Below are 14,341 nucleotides of genomic sequence, written 5' to 3'. Positions count from 1 at the left end.
CCGGCTCTGTCCCGGCTCTGTCCCCGGCTCTGTCCCGGCTCTGTTCCCGTCTCTGTTCCCGTCTCTGTTCCCGTCTCTGTTCCCGGCTCTGTTCCCGTCTCTGTTCCCGTCTCTGTTCCCGGCTCTGTCCCGGCTCTGTTCCCGGCTCTGTTCCCGGCTCTGTTCCCGGCTCTGTCCCCGGCTCTGTCCCGGCTCTGTTCCCGGCTCTGTCCCGGCTCTGTTCCCGGCTCTGTCCCGGCTCTGTTCCCGGCTCTGTCCCGGCTCTGTTCCCGGCTCTGTTCCCGGCTCTGTCCCGGCTCTGTCCCCGGCTCTGTCCCCGGCTCTGTCCCGGCTCTGTCCCCGTTGCTGTCCCGGCTCTGTCCCCGGCTCTGTCCCGGCTCTGTCCCCGTTGCTGTCCCCGGCTCTGTCCCGGCTCTGTCCCGGCTCTGTCCCGGCTCTGTCCCCGGCTCTGTCCCCGGCTCTGTCCCGGCTCTGTCCCCGGCTCTGTCCCGGCTCTGTCCCCGGCTCTGTCCCGGCTCTGTTCCCGTCTCTGTTCCCGTCTCTGTTCCCGGCTCTGTTCCCGTCTCTGTTCCCGTCTCTGTTCCCGTCTCTGTTCCCGGCTCTGTCCCGGCTCTGTTCCCGGCTCTGTCCCGGCTCTGTTCCCGGCTCTGTTCCCGGCTCTGTTCCCGGCTCTGTCCCCGGCTCTGTCCCGGCTCTGTTCCCGGCTCTGTCCCGGCTCTGTTCCCGGCTCTGTCCCGGCTCTGTTCCCGGCTCTGTTCCCGGCTCTGTCCCGGCTCTGTTCCCGGCTCTGTTCCCGGCTCTGTCCCCTCCGCCCGGCTCCCTCTGCACCGCTGGGACCCCGCACGGCAGGAGGGCACAAACCCGGCAGGAAAACGGCTCCTGGGCCTGTTCCCGTGGGATGGAGGCGCCGTCCTCAGCCTTCCCTGGGGACAGAGCCGCGGGGTGAGCGTGCAGCGGGGACGGGGCTGGGACAGAGCCTGGGACAGAGCCTGGGACCGATCCTGGGGCAGAGCCTGGGACCGATCCTGGGGCAGAGCCTGGGACCGATCCTGGGGCAGCTGGGGCCGTGCAGTTAATCCGGGAAGGGAAGGGAAGGGAAGGGGCACAGCAGCGGTCCCACGCTGGAAGGAAGGGCAGGTTTGGGGGCTCCGTCCTGCCGGGCAGCTCCTGAGAGCGCAGGGGAACGCAGAGCATCGCGGGGAGGAGGCGGCCGGGGCAGGGCCGGGACGGGCGCGGCGCCGGGGCGGCTCCAGCGCCAGTCCCGGGCCGCGGCGGGCCAGGGTAGTGTGGCCGAGCGGTCTAAGGCGCTGGATTAAGGCTCCAGTCCCTGCGGGGGCGTGGGTTCGAATCCCACCGCTGCCAGCTCTGTTTTGGCACCCCAGGGACCCGGGCCAGCCTCACCAGCGGCCCCGGGAATCTCGGGATGTCATCCGGGTGCTGGGGCTGCCCCTGGGCAGGGCAGGGAGGGGATCCACTCGGGATGCGAGCTTGCAAAGGAATTCCTGGCTGGGAGGGAGGTGAGGCCCTGGCACAGGTGCCCAGAGCAGCTGGGGCTGCCCCCGGATCCTGGCAGTGCCCAGGCCAGGCTGGACACTGGGGCTGGAGCTCCTGGGACAGTGGGAGGGGTCCCTGCCATGGCAGGGGTGCGATGGGTGGCTCTGAGGTCCCTCCCAATCCGAACCTGCCCATTTTATGAAAAGCCACAAACAAGTCGCTGATAATTCCCCCTGGGCTCAGGTGGGGTTGTCCCATGTGTGCCCCACTGGTGACTGTTCTGGGGGCTGAAACACAGCATTAATTCCCTGAAAACGGGTTTGCAGAGATGAGCAGGGCCGAGCTGGAGCTGCTGCTGCTCCTGACGGAGCTGTCTCTGCTAAGGCAGGGCTGCCCTGGGCACCAGCCAGGACGTGGTGGGAAGGGGCAGAGGTGAACAAAAGCAGCCTGGCCTAAAACCAGGAGGTCACGGCAAGAAAAGATTAATTTTGTGGTTTGAGAGGAGGAGGAGGAGGATGAACACATCTAACACTGAGCCCTGGGGCTGGAACTGGGCAGTTTTCATTGCATCATCTCCACAGGCCCTGCACATGAAAGGAAATTATTTGCAAATTATGGAATGGTTAGGGGAGGATCATCTTGTTTTTTAAGGTCCTCCCAACCCACACCATTCGGCGGCTTTACGGCATTCCATGGCTCCCTGTTATTTGCTGCTGGATCCGAACCAAAAAGGGAGTTTTGTTCTGAGTAACGGGGATCCTGTTTCACTGCCTGCTGCTGCTGCAACCAGAACCTGGGGTGGTTCTGCTCCAGACCCTGTCCTGGCCTCGGCAGCTGCTCCAAGGGCAGGGAAGGGGACCGAGGGCACAACCAGGGCTGAAAGTCCTTGTGCAGCCCGGCCGAGCCCCTCTGCCGCGGGCAGGAATGCTGGATTCCCTGGATTTCATTCTGGGCGAGCACAGAGCTCCTTGCGGAGTAAACGGAACCCCTGACCTTCGGCGTGTCAAGGAGCGCTTTGTTAATGAGCCGTGCCCCGTTAATGAGCCGTGCCCCGTTAATGAGCCGTGCCCGGAGCTGCGGGAGGGCCACCAGCGCTGGTGTCACACGGTGTCCCCAGGACGGAGCTCTGGGAATGCCCCGGGAGGATGCACGTTTTATCCCGGGGTTTTATCGGCGCTTCCTCCTCATTCCCTCCTTGGCCCCGGCCCCAGGACCCCCAGGCCCCTCTCCTGCCCGGGCCGGGGGGCAGAGGAGCTGCTGGGTGCAGCCCCTGCCCCGGCCCTTCCTTCTCCCATCCCGTCCGTGCCCCCCGTGGGACCCTCCCAGCCCCGTGGGACCCTCCCAGCCCCGTGGGACCCTCCCCATCCCCGTGGGACCCTCCCAGCCCCGTGGGACCCTCCCCATCCCTGTGGGACCCTCCCCATCCCTGTGGGACCCTCCCCATCCCTGTGGGACCCAGCACAGCCCCGTGGGACCCTCCCCATCCCTGTGGGACCCAGCACAGCCCCGTGGGACCCTCCCCATCCCTGTGGGACCCAGCACAGCCCCGTGGGACCCTCCCCATCCCTGTGGGACCCTCCCCATCCCTGTGGGACCCTCCCAGCCCCGTGGGACCCTCCCCATCCCTGTGGGACCCAGCACCTCCCCGTGGGACCCTCCCCATCCCTGTGGGACCCAGCACAGCCCCGTGGGACCCTCCCCATCCCCGTGGGACCCTCCCAGCCCCGTGGGACCCTCCCAGCCCCGTGGGACCCTCCCAGCCCCGTGGGACCCTCCCCATCCCTGTGGGACCCAGCACAGCCCCGTGGGACCCAGCACATCCCTCTGGCTGCCCTGGCTGCTCAGACCCTGCAGGGGCTCAGGGACCCTGGCACAAAGTCACAAACACCTGTGGCTGAGATTTTAGCCTGTGGAAAAAGCTGCCAGCTCTGGATGAGGAATTACAAACCACAAGGGTTTGAGTGGTGTGGAAGTTGGATTAACATGGGGTGAAAAAGTAGAATTTTGGAGTTTTTAGAATGGGGTTCAAGGGGACAAGATGAAGAGATTTGGGCATGTCCTGCCCTTCTTCTCCTCCTTCTTGCCCTCCATGTCCTGCTGTGCTGGTGACACTTTTCTGTTGGTTTAAGGACAGACACACTGCCCAACACAAATGACAGATATTGGCACGTTATTGCAAACGTGGCACAGGCAGTTTTTGGTATAAAATGCAAACACCCCCGAGGGCAGACAGAAGCCATGGCCGAGCTGCTGGCCAGAGCTCAGCAGGGCAGAGAGAGAATGTTCTGGAGAAGGGAAAATAAACACCCTTGAGTAGCTGATCCTGCACATTCAGACTCCTTTTGGTGCACAGGCTGGGAAATGAGGATTTTACACTCCTGGGGTCACCCCAACACCCAGACCCTGAGGTTCCCCAGTGGGAGAAAACGCTGCTCCTTCTTTCCAGAGTCGCTGAAGAGCAAGAAGCTTATTTTCAGCCCAGCTCGCAGAAAAGATATTAAATATCAACATTAATGAGATCAGCCTGGCTCAGGGCAATATTGCTATTAATTGGATTTGGTCGAGTTGAAGAGGAAACCATGTTTAACTTAATGCCTGTAATAAATGAGGAGGAAGGGAGGGGAGGGAAGTTTTCCTCTGCTATTAAAAAAGCCAGAGCAGTTCATAAATAACATGTGAGAGATGCCATCGCAGGGGAGGGGCTGCAGGGACCTGCACGGGGACCTTTGAGGTCCCTTCCACCCAAACCACCCCTGATGCTGCCACATGTGGCCAGGAGGAAAGTGTCACCTTGTCCCAGCCACATCCACAGTGCCACAGCCCTGGCGCAGAGATCCCAGCAGGAATCGTGCTTGTTTGGGACCCGTGGATTTTATTGACTCCTAGACTGCACTTAAAGGAAAACTTTTTCATTTCAGTGGGATTTTTATGCCAGGTCAAGTCTGTGGTCTGAACAGAGAGATTTAATCCCTCAAATAAATGTGTAGGGCCACAACTAATGAGGCCATAATCATGTCCTGTTTAATGACATTATTATCTCATAATAGTGCAAACAGGATGTTCCTGCTCCCCTGGGCAGATTTGCGACAGGAGAATGATTTCACTCTGCTTTTCTGCATCTTTTCTCTGTCAAAAACCTCCCAGGGCAATTTATGCAAGTGTAATTGGAGCACCCTGGGCTGTGGAAGGCGGCCCTGGATGCCCACCTGGATGCCCAAACCCACCCATGTGGGTGCCAAACCCGTCCCTGTGGGTGCCAGACCTGTCCCTTGGGTGCCAAACCTGTCCATGTGGGTGCCCAAACCCGTCCCTGTGGGTGCCAAACCCGTCCCTGTGGGTGCCAAACCTGCCCATGTGCTATTGGAAATGCAGGTGGACCCGGTGGGCAGAAATGCTGATTTCTGACTGCAGCTCAGAAGGCTGAATGATTTCTTTATTGTAACTATTCTGTAATACATTAATATACTGTTTAAAGGAGATACTAAATCGACAAACCTATTTTTTCTAACTAACTCACAGCTCATGACCTCCTCTGAGAGTCCCCAGGTGCGTTGGATTTGCCATAGGTTCAAACAATCCTCACCAGAACCCAACCAAGCATCACCCCAGGGAAACAATTCCCCACAGGAAAACAAGGAGCAGAAATAGAAATTGTTTTCTCTCCTCTCTGTGCTGCTCTATGAAAAATCCTGAGAGAGAGAAGAATGTCCCTGTGACAACGTGGGTCCCCAAACCTGCCCCAGGTGGTCCCTGCTCTGCTGAGGTCCGGGTGGGATTTGGGATCACGGGTGTCCTGCTCTGCTTTCAGCAGGCTCGTTTGGGGGCAGAGGAGGAGCGGGGATGAGGCTCCTGACCACCCAAATCCACGGGGACCCAGCTGCCCAGGCAGCTGAGCCGTGCTGGCAGCTCATTCCTCTGCTTTCCAACAGCAGCTCCCACCTCTGGGGGATCCTGGAGAGCAGAGAAGGATAAAAGAGGTGGAATGAGGGGAGAGAAATTCCTGCCGTGCCCCGAATAATTGCCCTGCTCCTCCTGCTGAAGGCCACGTGCATTTTCCTGCAGGCATTGCTGTTTGCCATGGAGCAAGAATGGAGAGAGAAAACACAGAAAACACATTGCTGTTTGCCACGGAGCAAGAATGGAGAGAGAAAACACAGAAAACACATTGCTGTTTGCCACGGAGCAAGAATGGAGACAGAAAACACATTTCTGTTTGCCACAAAGCAAGAATGGAGAGAGAAAACACAGAAAATACATTTCTGTTTGCCACAAAGCAAGAATGGAGACAGAAAACACAGAAAACACATTTCTGTTTGCCACGGAGCAAGAATGGGTATTTCTGGGCTGCCCACTTGTGCTCACGTCCTGCAGCCGAGATGACGCCGCCCGTTTGGGATGGCGTGTGCCCCAAAACCTGGGAAGAGCTCAGGAATTCCGGGCTCCCGGGGCCAACGAGGCAAAGCCATGGATCAAATCCCACCTTGGCTCGGGGGGAGGGATGAGAGGACGAGGTTTGAGGGGTCCCCCTGCACTGGGGGATGCTGTGGCTCAGGCTGTTGTAGCACAGGCTCCTGGAGTGCCCTGATGGAAGGGACCCCCAGGACCCCTGACCCAACTCTGCCCTGCACAGACACCCCAGAGCCCCCCTGGGCCTGGCAGGGATTTGTGCCGTGTTTGTCCCGTTCCTCATCCCCCACTGCACCTCCCCTGGACAGGAAAGAATTTCCTCTACCCTGAATTCCTGCTGTTCCACTGCTCCAAGGAGCTGTTACTCATCAGATTCCCTGCTTATAATTTATATCATTTCCATTCCTCTGAAAAACACTCCTTAAAGCTCATCCCAATCCCCTTGGCAGGGACACCTCCCAATGTCCCAGGAGCTCCAGCCCCAGTGTCCAGCCTGGCCCTGGGCACTGCCAGGGATCCAGGGGCAGCCACAGCTGCTCTGGGAATTCCATCCCAGGGAACAATTCCCAATTCCCAATGTCCCATCCATCCCTGCCCTCTGGCAGTGAAGCCATTCCCTGTGTCCTGTCCCTCCCTGCCTTGTCCCCAGCCCCTCTCCAGCTCTCCTGGAGCCCCTCCAGGCCCTGCCAGGGGCTCTGAGCTCTCCCTGGATCCTTCTCCTCTCCAGGGGAACATTCCCAGGGGCTCTGAGCTCTCCCTGGATCCTTCTCCTCTCCAGGGGAACATTCCCAGGGGCTCTGAGCTCTCCCTGGATCCTTCTCCTCTCCAGGGGAACATTCCCAGGGGCTCTGAGCTCTCCCTGGATCCTTCTCCTCTCCAGGGGAACATTCCCAGGGGCTCTGAGCTCTCCCTGGATCCTTCTCCTCTCCAGGGGAACATTCCCAGGGGCTCTGAGCTCTCCCTGGATCCTTCTCCTCTCCAGGGGAACATTCCCAGGGGCTCTGAGCTCTCCCTGGATCCTTCTCCTCTCCAGGGGATCCCCCCCAGCTCTCCCAGCCTGGCTCCAGAGCCTCCTCTGGACTGATTTAGGAGGGTTTTTTAAAATTAAAGCATGTCCACAAAGCACTCCCACTAAGGCACTGTCCACTTCAGGGTGTTTATTTTATCAATATTGCTGTGGGAATCGGGCTCTGGATCGGGTGCTGGCTGCTGGGAAGGGCTGGAGCTTGGGCTCACCTTGGCTTGCAAAATCCCAAACACCCCTGGGACCACAGGGCGAGGGGCAGGGGGGACAACACAAAATCCAGGGGCCTTGGGAGTTCTCCAAACATCCCCCAGAGGAGGTGGCAGGAGTGGGACATACCCTGATGTTGGAACTCAAAATGTCCCTCAGACATTTTTGGATGTTCCAGACCTTGGTCAGAAGCATTTGAGACCCCAGCAGGCAGCTGGACACAGCTGTGATTTTGGGTTTGAGCCATGGGATGAGTTACCAACTTTGGAGGTGGAACAAACAGTCACAAAGGGTTAGATGGGATAGTAAAAGTAGTTACAAAACAGAGGGGAATTTTTTTAGTATTGTACAGGGGGGTTTTAGCACCTGTACAGGGGGTTTTTACTTTGTACATGGGGGTCAGAAGTTCTAAGATGGAGGAAAGTGGGCTGACCCTGTTCTTCCTCCTTCTTCTTCCTCACCTCCATGTTCTTGGTGATGTTGGCACTCACAGATTGGTTTAGAGTAGAAAATCACCATTTAATATAGGTAATAGGCATTGGGGAAAACTGTAAACATGTAACACGTAATGTACCATATAAAAGATAGAAAATCACCATTTAATATAGGTAATAGGCATTGGGGGGAAACTATAAACATGTAATACATAATATATCATATAAAAGATATCAGCCCTGGGCAGGGAGAGAAGAAGAAGACACAGACAGAGAGGATATCAGGGTGTGTGTGTGCCTCTGCCTGAGCTGTGAGCAAACCACAGCAGCCCCAGGAGAAAATCTTTTAGATAATTCACAATAAACTGCCTTGAGACCAAACAGCAAGAGCCTGTGGAGTTTTCCTTTGGAATCACGGGTTGGAGGAGGAATTTCACCACCACATGGGACCCCAGAGCAAGGCCGGGGTTCCACACCCTGAGACCCTGGAGGGGGCTGCAGCTCCAGCCCCCCCAGCACTGGGAATGTTTTATTCCAGGATTTCTGACACTTCCCAGGGCTCCCACTCAGAGCTGCAGGCTGGACACGAGGGACACTGCTGTCCCCGTGCTTGGAGACCAGGCTGGGGAGGTCCTGGGCAGCCCAGAGCTCCCTGCTCACGGCGGCTGGAGGCCTCCTGAGGTCCCTTCCAGCACGGAAGAACCTGAACATCCAGGGTTTCAATTTTCCCTGAGGGTATAAAACTGTCTCTAATCCATCCTCAGTTCTTGGTTCCCAAAGGCGTCTTCTGCAGAATTTATGCTTCTCAGGATCTGGACTCAGGGGAGACGGAACAGCTGATTCATTAAAAATAAAAACAAAATTAAAAAAAGCTCTTTACGTGTGTCCTCTAATAAAAGTCAAAGTTGTTTTGAAAGCTTTCCTCTGTGAAATACAACCGCAGAGAGAAGAGACACATGGTAACAAATCCCTGTCTTTTTTATCTGGAAAACTTGTGCACATGGAAATTCCTTCTCCAGGCCCAGGGGTGTGTTTTTCCTCACTGGTCTGTGGTGAAGGGAATTCATCTCCGTGGCTGTCCCGGGTTTGGGAGCTGCAGGGGGATGGGGATGAGCTCAGCCTTGGCTGGAGATGTCACCTCAGCTGGGGACACTGTGGGGACGCTGGGGATGCCCAGGGACACTCCTGGGGATGTCCAGGTGTGGGAATCCAGGGAATCCCCCTGGCTGCCCTGGGACCCTGGCAGGGCTCAGGAACCCCCTGGACAGAGCCCCAGAGACACTGGCTGTGATCTCTGGCCATGGAAAAGAGTTTTCAATCTTACAGGATCAATTACCAGCTCTGAGTGTTTGATATCAGTAATAATTAAGTGTGGCACAGGTGCAAAAGTAAAATTTTAGGATTCTAGATGAGGGGTCCAAAGGGGACAAGCTGGAGGAAATTGGGTGTGCCTTGTCCTTTTTCTCCTTCTTCATGCCCTCCATGTCTCACTGTGGTGTTGGCATTTTTCTGTTGGCTCAGGCTGGGGACACACTGTCCAACGTAGGTGACAGATATTGGCACGTTCTTGTAAATCCAGCCCAGGGAGTTTCTGGTATTTAATGTTTGTCACATCCCACTGAGGGCAGAGCCCCACACGCTGCCCTGCAGGACAGAGCTGGGCAGGGCAGCAGAACATGTGAGAGATCAACAGAATAAACAACCTGGAAACCAGCACAGACCAATTCTGGCTTCTGCTTTGGCAGCTCAGAGACTTTGTACAACCTCGGGGACATTTAAATATCAGAGATTCCCACAGCAGGGACGCTCCTGGGTTGGGCAGCCACAGCTCCCCTCGTTCCTCAGCCTGGGCGAGTTCAGCCTTTCCTGGCTGCTGGGGGCTGCGGAGCTGCCTCAGTTTCCCCGTGCTGAGCCCCAGGAAAAGCCTCCCACCCTGCCAGCCCCGTTTGCCACCTGGTCCCTGCCACCAAGCTCAGCAAAACCCGTCCCCTTTCACTCCCAGGCTGGATCCGACGGTCCTGGAGGTTTTTCCAGCCTCACTCCCCGGCCTGGGGCTCCTCAGGGGCTCCTGTCCAGAGCAGCTTTGTGGGAGGACGTCGCATTTGCCCCCAACACGTTCAGCTTGAACCTCCTGGGTGTCGTGTGCTGAACCCCCTGGAAGGAGCTGGGAATGGAAAATCTGCTGGAAAATCTGTGCCCTGCAGAGGAAAATTGGCACAGGGACTCCAGATGGGAGCTGCTAAATAAACGGAATTACAGAAATAAACGGAGAGCAGCCAGGAGGGCTCGTGTGCCACCGCTGCTGTCCCCTGCCCTGGGGACCTCCAGCCCCTCTTGTGCCCTCCTGCTGGGGCCAGCATGGGCAGGGAGGGCACGGGGACGTGCCAGGAGCCGGGCTGGTGTCCCCTCTGTGTGTGGGGACAGCCAAGCCTGGCTCCCCCGGTGTGCCAGGGGTGTCCCCGGCTCCCCCGGTGTCCCAGGGGTGTCCCCGGCTCCCCCGGTGTGCCAGGGGTGCCACTGGCACCTCAGAGCCCCCAGCCTCAATTCCTGCTGCCCCCAGGGCTGTGCCAGCCCCGTGCTCAGCCAGCACAGCCCCTCTGCACTGAGAATTGTCCTCAGGACAGGGCCAGGGCACAGCTGTGACACCTTCAGTGCCAGGGCTGAGGGGCAGGGGACAAAAGGAGACCCTGGCACAGGTGCCCAGAGCAGCTGGGGCTGCCCTGGATCCTGGCAGTGCCCAGGCCAGGCTGGACACTGGGGCTGGAGCTCCTGGGACATGGGAGGTGTCCCTGCCATGGCAGGGTGGCACTGGGTGGGATTTGAGGTCCCTCCCAACCCAACCATCATTCTATAATCCTAAAATACCTTGGGAAAGGGCTGCACCTGTTGCTAGGGATTGCTTGATTTATCTATTTGTTTATCTCTCTATTTTTTATTGCATTTCCAGCCAGCCTCTCGCTGAGCAGACCCAGCCCAGGCCCATCAGGATCCCTCGAGCTGGAACAGGAAAGGGCAGAGCTCCAAGGCTGGGAGCCCTGGGGCTGCCCTGGTGCCCTGCAGAGCCTGGCAGGGCTGCCCTGGTGCCCTGCAGAGCCTGGCAGGGCTGCCTGGGCAGGGCCGGGCTCTGAGCTCAGCCTGGCAGCAGCTCCCAGCCCCGGCTCTGTGCCGAGGGGCGGCTGCAGATCCAGCCCCAGATTCACCTTCTGCCTTCTCCCAGAGCTTCTGGCACTCTGCAGAAGCTCCCAAGCTGTGCCCGGATCCCTGGAGCTCCCAGCCTGGCACAGGGGGAGGTGCCCCTGCCACGGGATGCTCTCCAATGCCCCTCCCAGTCCAAACCAGTCTGGGGTTCCCTGTTTCTGGGGAATCCCCTCTTTTTGAAAACTGCCAGAAGCTGTTGCCAGCTTTGCTGCTTCAGCTCCACTTGCAGCCCTGCTCCCTCCCCACTCTCCCAGCTCCCTGCCCGTGCCCCTGGCAGCCTGCAGCAGCTCCTGGCCCCGGATCCTGCCGGGCATCCCGGCCCTGGGCTGGCCCCACGCCGAGTGGATGGGAATAAAGGAGCTTCAAAAGGCAAATCCTGATCAGAAAGCAAAGAATGTCCCGTGGAGAGAAAATGGGAGAGAAACGGGACGGGGTTATGCAGTGAAGAGCCCTGAGCTGCTCTGCCATAGTTGGCTTTGGGAGCCAGGGGGGAGCACTGGCACGGCTGGTGTTCAGTGCCACGGCTGCTGCCAGGGGATCAATAACGAAAGAAATGCAGAGGAATAAACAGCAGCAAAGGCAGGATGTGGGGGAGCAGGGCCCGCTCCTGCTGTCCCAGGTTCGAGTGCTGCTGAGCAGAGAGAGGAATAAACTGCTGGGAGCCAAAGCGCAGCTGGGGCAGGGGGCTGGAATTGCCTCCATCTGTTTATTTTCCATCCCTGGCGGAGCTGCAGGGGTGGAGGCCAGGCTGGCACAGCCACAGCCCCCCTCAGCAGCTGCTTCTGGGGGTCAGCATTCCAAATTCTGAGCTTGCAGCCACGAGTGCCTGCCACCTCTGCTCCAGGAGCTTTCACTTCAGGGGGAAGGAAGTGGCCTGAGGGTTGTATTTATTCAAAGAACTGCGGCTATTTTGAATGGGGGAAGTTGTCCTGTTCGAAAGCACTCTGAGTCAGGGCTTTTTGCAACAAAAAACGTAGTTTAAAGAATAAGTTAATGACAGACAAGCCACATGCTTCTCTTCTGGGAAAGCAAAACCAACCTCTACCCTCTTTTGATCTATTTTGGGGTGTGGATTAGAGGAACCCCAAAGGTCCCTTCCAACCCAAACTGTTCTGTGATTTTACAGCCCTGTGGAAGGTTAAAAAAAGCCTGACAGATGGAACATTGCTTTTTTTGTGTTGTTCTTTGAGGATGCTGCTGTGCATGCTCTGGTTTAACAATCCAGCCTGGGAGAAAACAGGAATTGCAGAATGACAGAATATCCCCAGCTGGAAAGGAGCCACAGGGAGCACCCAGCCCAGTCTTCAGTACTCACAGGGGAGTGTGGAAATGCACAGAAGTGTCACAGGTGAAATCCAGCTGGGAACAGCAATGGGGCACTGGCCGTGGCACTCAGGGAGGGGCTGGCTCAGAGGTTGGGTTTGGTGCTTTTCCAGCCTTATTAATTCTGTGAATTCACAGGTCCTTCCTTTCCTGTGGCTTGTTCTAAACACAATGAAGATTTCTCTGCTGCTCCCCATCTGCACCCCAGCTGCTGGGAAGAGAAATTGTCCTTTCAGAGCTGAATTCCTGCTGAGGGGGCACCAAGCCACCCGGAGCTCCCTGGAGGGGAGGCTCGAGGTCTCCTCCTTCTCTTGCTGCCCAACTTTAAACCAGCACAATAACTGAGTGGGTTTGGGCTCAGCCAGGAGCCTGGCTGGGCTGAGCTCAGCCAGGGCTGCCCAACTTTAAACCCAGCACAATAACTGAGTGGGTTTGGGCTCTGGGAGGAGCCTGGCTGGGCTGAGCTCAGCCAGGGCTGCCCAGCTTTAAACCCAGCACAATAACTGAGTGGGTTTGGGCTCTGGGAGGAGCCTGGCTGGGCTGAGCTCAGCCAGGGCTGCCCAGCTTTAAACCCAGCACAATAACTGAGTGGGTTTGGGCTCTGGGAGGAGCCTGGCTGGGCTGAGCTCAGCCAGGGCTGCCCAGCTGTGAACCCAGCACAGGAACCAGGCAGGTTTGGGCTCAGCCAGGAGCTCTGGTCCTGGCAGAGGTGTGGGCTCAGCCCCGAGCTCAGGGGGTTTGTGGGGTCAGTCCCCACGTGGGGCTGACCCCAAGGAGTGGTTGTGTCCCCCTCAAAGCCAGGCTCCAGCAGCTCAGCCTCAGCAGAGGCACGAGGCCACCAAGGAAGGAGGATGTGAGGAGGCAGGAGAGCAGCTCCGGGCAAATCCGGCTGCTGGGGGGTGTTTCCATGCAGGGTCACTGCTCAGGGTCTGCTCCACTGCTCTGATTAATGCAGGGTTTCATTGAGGCCGTCAGAGCTCCCGTGGAGGCAGTTTGGTTCTGCCCCCACAGGAAATGAATTGATGTGCTTGGTAAAACATCCCACAGTTAATATTTAATGCCATGGTTGAAAGGGAAAATGGAAACAAAAATAAATTACCTTTCCTCAGTGCTTACAGCAGTTTAATTTCACTCTGCAAACACTTAGAATAAAAGAAACACCTTTCAGACTCCAGCCAGTGGGATTATTAATGTTCTTCTGGGGGTGAATGCTGTTTGTGTTCCCCAGGCTGCAGGAAGCAGCCCATGGAATAATTCAGCGGAGCAGGGGCTGGGTTTCCCTTCCTGCTGGGAAATGGGAACATTCCAGCCCCTCTCCCCTCCGGGGCCGCCTGCCCTGGCTCCCGGAGCCGGGCCCGGAGGAGCAGGGACGGGTCCCGCGGGCCCAGCCCGGTGCCCGTGCCAGCGTGGGCGGGAGCGGGCACCAGCCGGGCTGCGGCTCCAGCGCTGCCCGGGACGGGCTTTTCCCAAAGGCCTGGCCAGAGATCCCTGGGGAGAAACCTCCGAGAAAGAGCAGGAGAACACGGGACAGACATCGAGTGTCAGTGACGGGGTCGTGCCCCAAGATCCAGGGAACGCTCGGATCCAGCACGGGAACCAAACCCAGCTGGAGATGAAACCCAACTGGAGATGAAACCCAACTGGAAACCAACCCCAACTGGAAATAAACCCAACTGGAATCCAAACCCAGCTGGAGATGAAACCCAACTGGAGATGAAACCCAACTGGAAATAAACCCAACTGGACACCAACCCAACTGGAGATGAAACCCAACTGGAGACGAAACCCAAGTGGAAATAAACCCAACTGGAGATGAAACCCAACTGGAGATGAAACCCAACTGGAAATAAACCCAACCGGAGATGAAACCCAACTGGAAACCAACCCCAACTGGAGATGAAACCTAATTGGAGATGAAACCCAACTGGAAACCAAAACCAACTGGAGATAAAACCCAACTGGAGATGAAACCCAACTGGAAACCAACCCCAACTGGAAATAAACCCAACTGGAATCCCAACCCAACTGGAGATGAAACCCAACTGGAGATAAAACCCAACTGGACACCAACCCCAATTGGAAACCAACCCCAACTGGAAACCAGCCTCAACTGGAGATAAAACCCAACTGGAAGCCAAACCCAGCTGGAATCCAAACCCCACAGGGTGTTGGGAAGAGGTGCTGGAGGGAGCACCTGCTTTCCAAGTGGGCAGGTGCTGAAGGCAAAGGCTGCAGTGGCCATTGCCATTGA

At 57.4% G+C, this 14,341-nt stretch overlaps 1 non-coding gene across 1 annotated transcript; it reads left to right on the top strand.

The window, feature by feature from the left end:
* The first annotated feature begins 1,280 nt into the window (after window positions 1-1,280).
* Window positions 1,281-1,362, top strand: TRNAL-AAG (transfer RNA leucine (anticodon AAG)). The gene has a single exon. It is a non-coding gene; the product is annotated as a tRNA-Leu (tRNA).
* The last annotated feature ends 12,979 nt before the right edge of the window (window positions 1,363-14,341 follow it).

The sequence above is a fragment of the Lonchura striata genome, chromosome 8 (genome assembly GCF_050655825.1).
Source record: "Lonchura striata isolate lonStrDom1 chromosome 8, ASM5065582v1, whole genome shotgun sequence".
NCBI classification, from domain to species: Eukaryota; Metazoa; Chordata; class Aves; order Passeriformes; family Estrildidae; genus Lonchura; species Lonchura striata.
The sequence above is the reverse complement of the archived record's forward strand: the minus strand, read 5'-3'. Positions and strand labels throughout refer to the sequence as shown.